At 38.9% G+C, this 12,834-nt stretch overlaps 1 long non-coding RNA gene across 1 annotated transcript in view; it reads left to right on the forward strand.

Annotated features, from left to right (window-relative positions):
• The window catches only part of LOC122461496, a 47,460-nt gene extending 44,134 nt beyond the window's left edge, over positions 1-3,326 (forward strand). The window contains exon 3 of the long non-coding RNA XR_006283427.1: positions 2,178-3,326. This is a non-coding gene — a long non-coding RNA (uncharacterized LOC122461496). The remainder of the gene's footprint in view (positions 1-2,177) is intronic.
• The last annotated feature ends 9,508 nt before the right edge of the window (positions 3,327-12,834 follow it).

Consider the following 12,834-nt stretch of genomic DNA (forward strand, 5'->3'; position numbering starts at 1 on the left):
TATTTTGAGGTCTTAAGTGCTGCATAGGCCTTTGTCATAAATATAAAGGGAAGGGTAACCACCTTTCTGTATACAGAAGTACAAAATCCCTCCTGGCCAGAGGCAAAACCCTTTCACCTGTAAAGGGTTAAGAAGCTAAGATAACCTCGCTGGCACCTGACCAAAATGACCAATGAGGAGACAAGATACTTTCAAAGCTGGAGGAGGCAGGGGAAACAAAGGGTCTGTCTGTGTGATGCATTTGCCGGGACCAGGTCAGGAATGCTCTTCAGAACTTCTGTTAAGTTAGTAAGTAATCTAGCTAGCAATGCATTAATTTCCTTTTGTTAAATGGTTGGTAAAATGGGTTGTGCTGAATGGAATGCATATTCCTGTTTTTGTGTCTTTTTGTAACTTAAGGTTTTGCCTAGAGGGAATCTCTATGTTTTGAATCTGATTACCCTGTAAGGTATTTACCATCCTGATTTTACAGAGGTGATTCTTTTACTTTTTCTTTAATTAAAATTCTTCTTTTAAGATCCTGATTGCTTTTTCATTGTTCTTAAGATCCAAGGTTTCGGGTCTGTGTTCACCTGTGCAAATTGGTGAGGATTTTTATTAAGCCTTCCCCAGGAAATGGGGTGTAGGGCTTGGGGGGATATTTGGTGGGGGGGGGGGGAGAGGAGGGAGACGTCTCCAAGTGGGCTCTTTCCCTGTTCTTTGTTTAACACGCTTGGTGGTGGCAGCATAGGATTCAAGGACAAGACAAAGTTTGTACCTTGAGGAAGTTTTTACCCTAAGCTGGTAAGAATAAGCTTAGGGGGTCTTTCATGCAGGTCCTCACATCTGTACCCTAGAGTTCAGAGTGGGGAAGGAACCTTGACAGCCTTGTATATTTTTCTGCAGTGAAAGTATTTCACCTTGTTGGCCCAATTATGAAAAGAGGAACAGCTGTTGGGTGCCAAGTGCCTTCAAGTTTCATTGTAAATGTAGGGTGCTCAGCACTTTCAGGATTGGATCATTACCTGACATTTCTCACTTTGATGATTCACTGTTGATGTTTCAAGGGAAAATTAAAATCAGAATATGTTAGTGTTAAGGTTTTATGCAGATGTATTTTTTATGATCCTATCAAGAGTATTGTGCATCTATATATATTCTGAATGCACCTCTGTAGCTCTGTAGACTTAGGTAATAAATCAAATATATCATAAAAAGAATAATTGATCAAATCTAGATACTACTTCAGTTAGGAAGTGGTGCAGGTTTGTGTCATGGTTCTTCAGGGAAGAAAGCAGAATAGCAGAATTTTAAACAAGAAGCTATCATCCACTTTAATCTCATCTTTATGTGACAGTTTTCTAACACACCCTTGAAATTGTTTTAAAGGACTTGTTATTTTGAAACTGTGCTTAAGTTCTCTTTTATATGTAATCACCAGTAAAAATGTATAACCTTGCCTGCCAATTAGCTGTCTTTTTCCATAATGCCCTAGTTCCCTCATTATGAGGATTGCTTCCTTTTTAACTGTAGCTTATTTTCCTGGCATTTCCAGAGGATAGGTATTTTAACAGTCATATTTTTCATTCCTTTTACAACTCCCCTTCAATTTAACTAGAGTAATAAAACACCTGTTAGAAGCCATAATTATCAGTATTTGGCCTGATTACAGGTGGTTACCTTCAAATAGCACTGGCTTTTATTGTTTAATTCCTTTCTTTACGATTTAGAATGTCATGATAAAGATGAGTAGAGCACTTCTGCAAAGCCAATAGCGTTAAGATGTGTCCCAAGACCATAGCAACTCAAATGATGTTCAAAAATATCTTAGTTACTGACTCTTTGCGAAAGACAATCTTATATGGGGGAAAACCCAATTAAATTTTCCAGTCAATGCCTGTCTTTAAGTGTTTAACGCATACCATTTTATCATCGAAAAATAATATCCTGCTCCATGACTGCTGTTTAAGGTATTTGTTTACACGTAAACAAGTACTGAAAATTACCTGTTTGGTTTGCTGATGCTATGCTCTACAGCTAATGGCATGTTTCTTTTTCACCTCATTTTCTGAGTTTGAGATAACTTTCTGTAACTTAAATGACCAGATGCCCATTCATTGCTGTACAGCTACACCATTTATACATGTAACTACACAATCAGAAATGCTGTATAACCTTTTTTCTTATTCTATGTTTAGGATACAGATAAGACAGAGGATTGTCTCAGGTTGATCCCTTTGTATAAGAGGGGAAGGAAAAAAAGCCTGCTGCAAATGAAAATAACACTTATGGTTTTGAGATAAAGAAAATAGATAAAGCTATGGGCTAAGTCCTGAGCAGTGACTTCAGATGAGATATGGATGCATGTAACTAGAAAAGAATTGGCTCCATATTCTTTATTTGACAAAACAGCCAAGACACTAATTAAAAATTACAGGATTTAATATTTTGAAAATTACTGTATACCCACTGTTGTGAATGTTGTGCATGTTGTGAAAAGCATTATGGGAAGAGATGTTATGCTAAAAGATTCATTGAGTCTAACTCACTCCACAGGTATTGTGCACTCAGATAAACATTATTCATTTTTCATATCAGTGTGTCTCTGTTTGGAGACCTTTCTTTATGAAGCTGGATATGTTAATTGTAACAATGGCAGCTATGGCCCTTTCTGGCTGCATGTTTGTAAGCTTTAACAAACACTGTTTTTATTCTCTGATAAGCAATCAACCATGTCACATGCTACCAAATTTTGTTGTTGTTGCAATTCATCTCACATTTAGATGGGCATGCTTGTGGTATACAAGAAGAGTTGTGCAACATTTTTCAGATGAATAGCTTGCCAGAAAATACAGTTACGTGCAACCCCAAACTAACTGTGAATTTGATACGAAATTGCCGAATAGTTTGGCCACATTTTTTTCCAGGACTCAGATGCTGGGCAATGATGGAGGAGGACACATCTTCCTTCTAATCACTCGGCTAAAAATTATAGCACTCAGCTGGGATGTGGCAGACTGAGGTTCAATTACCCCTTTTGCCTCATGTGGAAAAGGAATTTGAACTTGGGTCTCCCACATTGCAGTAGAATGCTCTAACCAGTCAACTATGGGATATTCTGCAATAGGTTTCTTTTAATCTGTCCTGCTGAAGCTGTTCCATAAATATAAAGTCACTAAAGCCGGGGGAATGGAACTGGGTAAGTGCGCTAACCACCAGGCTACAGAGTCACTCTTGCATTCTCTCTGACCCAATGACTATTCATTGTCATTATGAATTGCCACTTTGAATGATTAAAAGTTATAAGGGATGGCCACTATCACCATCCAGAAAAAATCAGTTTGGGATCCCTCTGAGCAACATGAAACATTTGTTTTTGTTTTGTTTGTTTAATTTGCTGACCTTCTAAAGTTTTTGGATTTGGTTTGGGTCAATGACTTCTTAAAATTTATTTTTTGGAACTTCCAGAGAACCAAAAAAATTTTTTTGCCTACTTCTAGGATACAGTACTACAGTGAAGTTGAATTGTTCAGCCCACTGCTAGGGAGCACACTAGTGCAGAGTAAAGACTAGCCTTAACCATACGATAAAGGAAAATACAGATGACCATATTAATGACCACTGACACTACAGTTGTTAAAGGTTCTCCAGATTGTCTAACATTAATTCAAGCTTCAAAAACTCAGCTGCTTCTGTTGCTGCAAAAACACTGTTTTTGCTGTGACAATGTTATATAACTTAGCAGCAGCATTGCCTGAGGGTATGAAGGTGTATATGCTTGTCCAACAACCTATGATTAAAAAGTGGTACTACTGAACTTCAAAACTGGGCACTCAGCTGCAGCTTATACTAAGTTCTGAAACTATGAAACTTCTGATGTGCAGAACTTCGTCTGAAAATTGTTATTTTATTCTGTGGTATGTGTGACAGGTTCCTCCCGGGGTGCCACTTGGAGCTGGGGTACTACTGAGCCCACCTGACCCACCTTTACACTGGGCTCCCTTTACACTGTACTGCTGTGACCAGCGCTCAAGCCTGCTCCAGCACACATGGCGGTAGGGACACAACCAGCTGCAGCTTCACATGCATACTGAGATTAGCTCCCATGGGAAGGCTCAGCTAAGGAACTGCCCAGTTACTCAAGTGCACACCCCTCTTTGAAGGGTAAACCCCAAATTATACCATCTTGCACTGCACAGGGAAATGTACAGCATAAGCTCATGAAATTCACCCCCTCCATCAATGTGGAGGAAGATATGTAACGGCTTTCTGCCCCCATTTAGGATTTCCACACACTGGTTTTAGACAAAACAAAAATAAGTTTATTAACTACACAAGATAGATTTTAACTGATTATAAGGGATAGCAAACAGATCAAAGCAGATTACCTAGAAAATAAACAAAACTGCAAACTGAGCATAACAGACTAGATAGGTAGGATGTGAATTAGCAGATTATCACCCTGAGTCATAAACAGGCTGGCAGATTCTTAAGGCACAAGCTGGCTTGGCTCTGCGGCTTGGGTTTCCCAGGTTTTCATACACAGGCCAGCAGTCCCTTAGCTTGGGACCATCACTTCTCCCCTGTTGAGTCTTTATTCCTCAGGTGTTTCCAGGTGTGTTGTTGTAGGGAGAGTGAGGTACCATCATGATGTCATTTCCCCCCCTCTTATATCTTCTTCCAACTTGCTGGAAAGCTCTTTTGCTGTGACCTGGGTCAAACAGTTCCCACCGTGTAGTGCTTTCTCTGAGAGGTTTCTATTGTACACAGTTCCTGGGGTAATTCTTGTGCTTGTGTGCATTTCCTCAATAAGCCATTAACATTTTTTGGCCTTTTTACTGTTGTACCTGAAAGTCTGCTGCTTGTGGATGTTTTCAACCTCACAACATGTTTCAGTAACACATACACAGCCAAACTTCATAACGTCACATACGATAGCACATAAAATATGATATGCACATAAAATCCAATGAGATATTAATGTCTAGCAGATCAAGACTTTTAGAATAACACTGCACAAGGCATATTTTGTACAAAACACATCCTAATTACATGACAGTGGTGAATATTGGGATACCAGTGTCACAGTATGTTGTATCCAGAAACTTCCATGGAAGGCAAAAAAAAGGTGAAAACCATAAATCAACCCAAATGATCTTGCTAACTAGTTCCCTGCATCTAATCTTCCCTTCCAAGCAAAGAACAAACTTCAAAAACACCTGACTTCTGCCAGTAGCCTGGATCCACCCAATTAGACTTCAAATAAGGGTATGGAAGGTGATTGCTCTAGGTTTATTATTTATTTGCATTAAGAACTTAACATAAAATGGCCATACTGGGTCAGACCAAAGGTACATCTATCCCAGTATCCTGTCTTCCGACAGTGGCCAATGCCAGGTGCCCCAGAGGGAATGAACAGAACAGGTAATCATCAAGATGAATGAACAGAACAGGTAATCATCAAGTGATCCATCCCCTGTTGCCCATTCCCAGCTTCTGGCAAACAGAAGCTAGGGATACCATCCCTGCCCACCCTGGCTAATAGCCATTGATGGACCTATCCTCCATGAATTTATCTAGTTCTTTTTTGAACCCTGTTACAATAGCATGCCAAGGCCTCCAGTCAGGATTGGCACCCCATTCTGCTTGGTTCTGTGTGAACAGATAGGAAGATGGCTTCCCTGCAATAATGTAATTGAGAGATAACAGTTACTGGTAGACTATCTGCTAACAGCCTGTGACAGAGGACAAATGTATAGCTTATATATTAGATATATTGACAGCATTCAACTATGTGACATGCTATGGGCTGCAATGCCTAGTATAAGCTGATTGCCACCTTGCTGTTCATTTAATTTTCGTCAAGCATAGATGTCCCATTGCTTGAGTGAGGCAAGTGTGTAGGGACTTCAACGCATCTGGCTTACTATCAATCTAGAGAATGCTAATAAGAAGTGCTTCAAGGAACCAAAAGAATCTATCAAAAAAATCTCATTGTTAATCCTTAATAGGGCCCAGCTATTAAATGGGGCACTTCGATATCTTGCTTCATATCTTTATTATTTATTTGTATTGCAATAGTCCTAGGAACCCCAATCACGGGCCACTGCTAGGCGCTTAAAGAGGGCTGTGTCTAAGGTACAATAGAGACTACCTTTCTCTCTCTCTGAACTGCCAAGATGTCCTTGGTCAGTGGGGACGCTAACTGTTGAAGGAACACATGATGGAATTCTTGGAGTGAAAATATAATCAGAGGTGAACATCCAGCTTTGAAATCCGCTGCCTCTGGAAATCAGGATAAGACCCAAACTGAACGACCTTCAGAAAGCTGTGTGAGATTCTACTTTCTGGGCAAGCTCTCTCCTAAAACTGAGAGCTGCAGAATGAGCAGCAGATGTCCTGAGGACAAGGTGAGATCACCTTACTGAAGAAACAAATATTAATGGAAGGATGGAATCTAGGACCCTTTCTGATGAATTTGGTCCTTTTAATTTGTACGCATGACACATGAATACTACAGTTAAGAGATAGTAAAAATGACTGACTGATAGACAATGAGGAGAATGAGAGCAATGAGACACAATAGTGGGTCTTACTCCCAAAACTCTTGAATGTAATTTTGGGCTTATCAAAACTACAGCAGTAGCCTCAAAAATGCAAGTGGCCTCTCAGTTTGGTGCTCTGCCTTTTTTGACCTTGTACTAGTTCCACAGAGTAATTTTTCTCTAGCTAACCTCTATGTGTAATTAAAGACTTCAGGGAGGTAGAGATGCTGGGAGTTGGATATAAACAAATACTTGCAGTAGCTTCTTGTTCCCCTTTGAAAAAATGTGTATAATAATTAATGTCCTAAACTAATTGCCCAATATTGGATAGACCTGAACTTTGCCCAGTTCAATCTTAAATTTAAATCTGAATGAGAATTTAGTGGCTTGATTACAGGTGTAATAATAGATTTAGAACTCTAAGTAAAGGGAGTTAAGGAAAGTCTAAGGTGACTGAGCCTGCTAAATGAGTATAGAAGTCTGAGAGTACTTGCACGCTGCTGTGAGATACTATAAGGAAATAGATTTGATCCAAATAGTGTGATGTTCAATGTTTACCTTCATGGTTGCTTTCTAAGCTGCTCTGCAACCCATCTTCTGATCCATACCAGATTTAAATAATTTAAGTGGAAAATAAAATAGCAACATGTTTTATTCATCAGAACCAATATGTGCTTAAGGGCTCAGTTTTGGTATGAACATAACATCCATTAAAATCCAGGAGAGTTTGCCTACATAAACTTTGTGAGTTGCTGTTTTGTGTTTGTATTCCATTACATGCAGTTGTGTTGGTCCCAGTATATTAGAGAGACTAGGTGGGTGAGGCAATATCTTTTATTGGATCAACTTCTGTTGGTGAGAGAGAGAGAGAGGCAAACCTTCAAGTTCTTCAGGTCTGGGAAATGTACTCAGAGTATCACAGCTAAATACAAGTTGGAACAGATGGTTTAGCATAAATAATTAACACACATTTCAAGGGACCGTTCAAAGTGAATGGGCCCCTTAACACTCCTCCAATCATGGGGGAAAAGAGGTGTGTGAAAGGCAGCTGGCCAGAGGAGTGGTTGTAATAAGCTATAAATCCAGTGTTTTTGGAAGTCCATGATTTTTTTGTGTCTAGCAAAGTTTTTAATTTAAGCTGCCAGGCTCATCTTTTGAAAGTGTTGTGCAGGTTTCCTTTGGAAATGAGGACCGATGGGTCACATATACAGCGATAGCTTTATGAAAAGTGTTCATACATGGGTGATATGGTGTTTTTGTCTTTTATCATTTTCCTGCATGAGTTCATCTGAGAGTGTAGTGGTTGTCTACTTTCACCCACACGGTTGTTATTGGGGCATACAGTACACTGGATGAGCTATACCACATGTTGTGATAGGGATGTGTAGGACCCATGGATTTTGAAAAGTGTGGTGGTGGGGGACGTTGATCATTGTAGCAGTGGAACTATGTCTGCCGTGACACACTGAGTGTATTTCCCAGACTTGAACAAGAGCTCTATGTAAGAGTAAAAGATACTACCTCACTTACCTTGTGGGTTTTTTTTTTTTGTATTCTATTGTAATTGTCATACTAGAGATTCTTCTTCAGAAATATTATTCTACAGCCTTATGGAACTGTGTGCACAAGCATAATATTTGGGCTGAGGAATTCTGTGGAGTGTCGTGCTAGGTACATCACACACATATAGACTAGAGACAACAGTTAATTATGTCAGGTTTCAGAGTAACAGCCGTGTTAGTCTGTATTCGCAAAAAGAAAAGGAGTACTTGTGGCACCTTAGAGACTAACCAATTTATTTGAGCATAAGCTTTCGTGAGCTACAGCTCACTTCATCGGATGCACTCAGTGGAAATTGTGTCTCTCATAAAAATGACCAGTCTTCCAATCTGACATCATCATCTCTACCCTGCCCAGAGCAAATGAGTACCATCAAAAAACTAACAGCTGTTCCTGAGAACTCTTAAAGGCCACAGTAAAGTTATATCACTGCCAGAGAAACAGCAACAATTTCTAGGATGTTCAAGTCGCTAAGGCTGGGACTTATTGAGTTAGTGAATGTTATCTAGAGAGTAAGTTTAGTAAGATAATAGTGATCATTCACACATAAACTGCTTTGTACTATGTTTAACCTTGATGATTAATTGTTTTTTCTTTCGTGTGTGTGTGTGAGGGCAGTAGATGATATATTCACCTTCATCCACTGCAGTCTTATTGCCAGTTTTATAAAAATCCCCTGTCTTTTTAAAATGATGATTTTCAAAGTAAGCAACGGTGATGCAGGTATAAGCCAGGGACTGAGTAATGGTGAGCAGTGCTTATTCCAAACTGATAATAATGAAATATAAATGCTTTGAGAATTTTGGACAACAAGATGAATACTCAACACACTTCCATGGTTGAAGAGAGCTATTGTGGATTGTCTGTACAAGGTGTGCATGTGTGTGAGAGAGAGAGACTCCCTTATCGGGAAGGAGGAGTAATTCTTTCTGAACAGGATATTTTAGTGTGTGCTGCATGTATATTTTGTATGTGAATTGCGTATGTGAAATGTATATACTCTGTATATCATCAAAAATAAGGTTTACTAACAGGCATACTGGTCACACCGTGCTTTTTATAAACATATCTGCATATCCCATTGGGGGCTGCGGGGGGGAGAATACAAATAGACTTTGAAAGCAAAGGTGACACTGCTGTGCTAATGCCAGTAGAGGATTTAGTGCTTAAGCTGTTGACAGAGTCCAGAAGCAGGAAAATATTTGAAAGAGAATAACGTGCACTGGCAGTGTTGCTTGATCCATGTTGCACAGGGAGAACTGGAACTTTACTTTTCCTCTATTCAGAAATTGTATACCCACTAAAATAGTGCAGCCATTGCCTTTTCCCATCATTAGATCCTGCTCCTGCCCATGAGCCAGTCAGTTTACTTCCAGGGAAAAGAAGGGGCTGAATTCTGCCCTCATTTGCACTTGTATATCCCAATTGACTTCAGAAAGGTTATGTAGGTGTTAGTATGGATACTTTTAAAACTTTAGCATGTCCCTTCCTTCCCGCACCCCCCAAAAAATCAAATTGGAAGATTTGTTGAAACAGATCCTTTTTTGCAAACAGTTTAATTTTCAACAAATTGATATTTTATGATTGAAAAAACACTTTGTTGCAAAGTTTTCAACCAGCTCTCATTTCTAATACCACTTTGTGGCAACAGTTGGCAAATGCTGACTTTTGAATGGTGACCACTATATCTGATTTTGTGAGCTCTTCTGAATTGATAGGTGGGCTGGCTCTAATACTTCTATTTTATGATTTAGTCATTCCTCATTCAGTGTTTATCCAGAAGTCATTGTTAGAACGTGAGATCCCCAGACTGTAGAATGTTTTGTGAAAGAACATACATAGCAAGCAAATAGCCATGCCTATCTGTGAAAACATTTTTTTATCATCTTTTTTTATTTGTCAGAATCCTTGTGTAAGGTGAGAGGGGTATTTTCTAAAAAAGTGAACGTGGGCTAGAGGTCAATGCATGGAACTGAGAGAAGGCACTTCTGGGTTCTCTTCTAAGGTCTATTGTTAACTTGCTGTGTGACCTTGGGCAGTTGTTAGTGTCTAAATTTTTAAGAACATTCACAAAATGTAGGTGCCTCTAATTTTGCGTGCCAGACTTGACACATTTAAGGCCTAATTCTTTTTTTGAGAGAGAGAGATGAGCCAACCCCAGGTCACTTGAATTAAAAATGTAGGTGCTGAGCACCTCTCAGAATCAGGCTCTACAAGTATCACGTGGGAGAACCAAAAATGGAGATATCCCAAGTTAGTGGATGCTTGTGAAAATTTGGCCTTGACCTTTTTGTGCTTCAGTTTCCTCATCTGTAAAGTGACTAACACAATACTTTTCTTTCTTGGAGGAAAGCTGTTGGGCTTAATTATTATGTGTAAGTGGTTTGAAATCCCCTGCTGAAGGGTGCTATATAATGATAATGTAAAGTAGAATATAATTAGTTTACACTGAGTGACAGATTCGCTGCAAATCTCTAAATTTTGTAAAATAGTGCAGGACATCACAAATGAGTAAGGAGGAAATTGTGCTTGTACATTTTAAGTTTTCTGAGGGTTTCTGAGTAGCAGGACTGGCCCAGCTCGACTACAGAAAATGGGTGGGGGGAGGCAGAATATTTGTGTAGTTGAGGGGTGAAGGCAGGATCAGTTGGATAGGGAAAGATGGGGCAAGGACAGGTATCTGCTGTTACATAGACTTACTGTTTTTTCCCTACTGAAACTACTTCAACTCTTGGGTTTCGATAGCCTGTATGGAGTCTCTCTTCAGCTGCTCCATAGTTTGTGGAGTGGGGGATCCCTCCACTTGTTTTGTCTGTTTCTGCGCAAGAACTGTGTTTGGTTTTTCTCCAAGAATGAATAAACCGCAGTAAAACACCAGGGATAATATATGCTAAATTGCTCTTTGATCATTTACTTTGATTGTTATAGTTCAATATTAATTGATACCTCAAATGTCCTAGAAAAATGTTCCGCAGTATGTATTGTAAAAATAATGAAGCTTTAATGTTGCAGGTCACTGTAGTTTCTGCTATTAAATCTTTTCTGAGAGGCAGAGAGAGACAGCTACCAGCTGGCTTTCTCATTTATTTCTGAAAGTATTAGGTTGAACATTAGTGCAGTGAGAAAGATTAGTGGGTCTGTCTGTTTGCCTATCTGTTGTTCAGCTATAGATCTTGCCCCTCTCACCTTACACAAGGATTCTGACAAATAAAAAAATGGGGGAAAAAAGACTGTTTCACAGATAGGCATGGCTATTTGCTTGCTATGTATGTCCTTATGCATACTGAGATACTCACTGTTGTATGAATAGAGTCCCTTCCTCCCCACGCACTCGCTGTAGTTGGTAGACAATGTAAAGGTAGCCAGGGTATCCGAAGGAATGAGCCAAATCCACAATGTGTAAAAATCCAACAAATGCTAATGAAGCCAGATTCCTCACACAGCAGCACCTTTCTCTCCTAGAACTGGGAATGGGCAGCCCCACCCTCCAAATGAACACTCTTACACTTTGCATCCATCTCTCAAACCCCACCCATCAGCAACAGAGCTACCGGGGGAGGGGACAGCACTTGCACTATTAACCAAGCTTTTCATGAGTATGGAACAGATCTTGCCAACGTTTTGGCACAGTTTTAAGCTTGTGCTTGTGAGTTGTCCTGTTGAAAATGAGAATACTCATGCATAATACTAAGCGCGTGAATAAGTGTTTTGTTGGGTTCAGGTAAAAGTATTTGGTGGTACAAAGATTTACAAATCTTATCTGAGAAAGCTGGTTCAATCTCTGCAGTTCTATTTGGAAGTTCTCCCTATTATAGGGAGAATAAACGGAACCAATGATCATAATGAGGCAGACACATAAGCAAGTTGTTAGATTTCATCATGAAAAACATCATGGCAATACAGGAAAAAAAATAGCATATTTTGTGTAGCTAAATTACGGTACACAGTGTTTACAGGAGCTGATTGGTATCATAGCCTTGAATTAATTCATTACCTAAGGTTCTTAGCAGAGCATACACATAATGACATTTCTAATGTGGTTTGTTTAAAAAACAAAACAAAACGCCCCAATGTTAGCTTACTAAATTTGTTGTTGTTCAACAGTATATCACCATTAAGGTTCATAATGGGTTTCCTTAACTCAATAGTTTCTCCTCTAGATTAGATTTTATTGGGTTTGGATGTCTTTCATACGAACTCTTAAAGATCTGTAAACACTAAAATCAAATTTAAGTGACAGGCTAAAACGTGCTCAAAGTGTTGCAACACTTCTTGCAAACATCTCAAAGCAGATACTCAGGGCAATACATTTCTCATGTTTCATTACATATAGAATAGCTGGAAAGTAGCCAAAGACCACCTTTTCTGTCATTCTACTTTTCTCTTCCCCTATTGCATGAAAAGACCAATTTTTAATAATTAAGGTTAACCTGAGGAGAACAGAAATAAAATTATTAATCACCATATATGAGCAGGAAAATGCTCTTTAAACAGGGAAATTATTTAATATATTTGTCACTCATCTATACGTGTGTGTGTGTGTGTATATATATAGATATATAGTAGTTAATTCCTGTACTAAATAATGCTAAAATGAAGTATGTGTGTTTAATTAAATGAACATGTAATTATATCTGAATAATTTAAAAACATTTATCAAAATGTTTATTTTCTGAACTGATTTTTTTGGTTGATTCTCATTTTCACTAATTCTACCAGAGCACTGTAAAGGAGCCTTTACATAACTGAA

This window comes from Chelonia mydas, chromosome 8, assembly GCF_015237465.2.
Source record: "Chelonia mydas isolate rCheMyd1 chromosome 8, rCheMyd1.pri.v2, whole genome shotgun sequence".
NCBI lineage: Eukaryota > Metazoa > Chordata > Testudines > Cheloniidae > Chelonia > Chelonia mydas.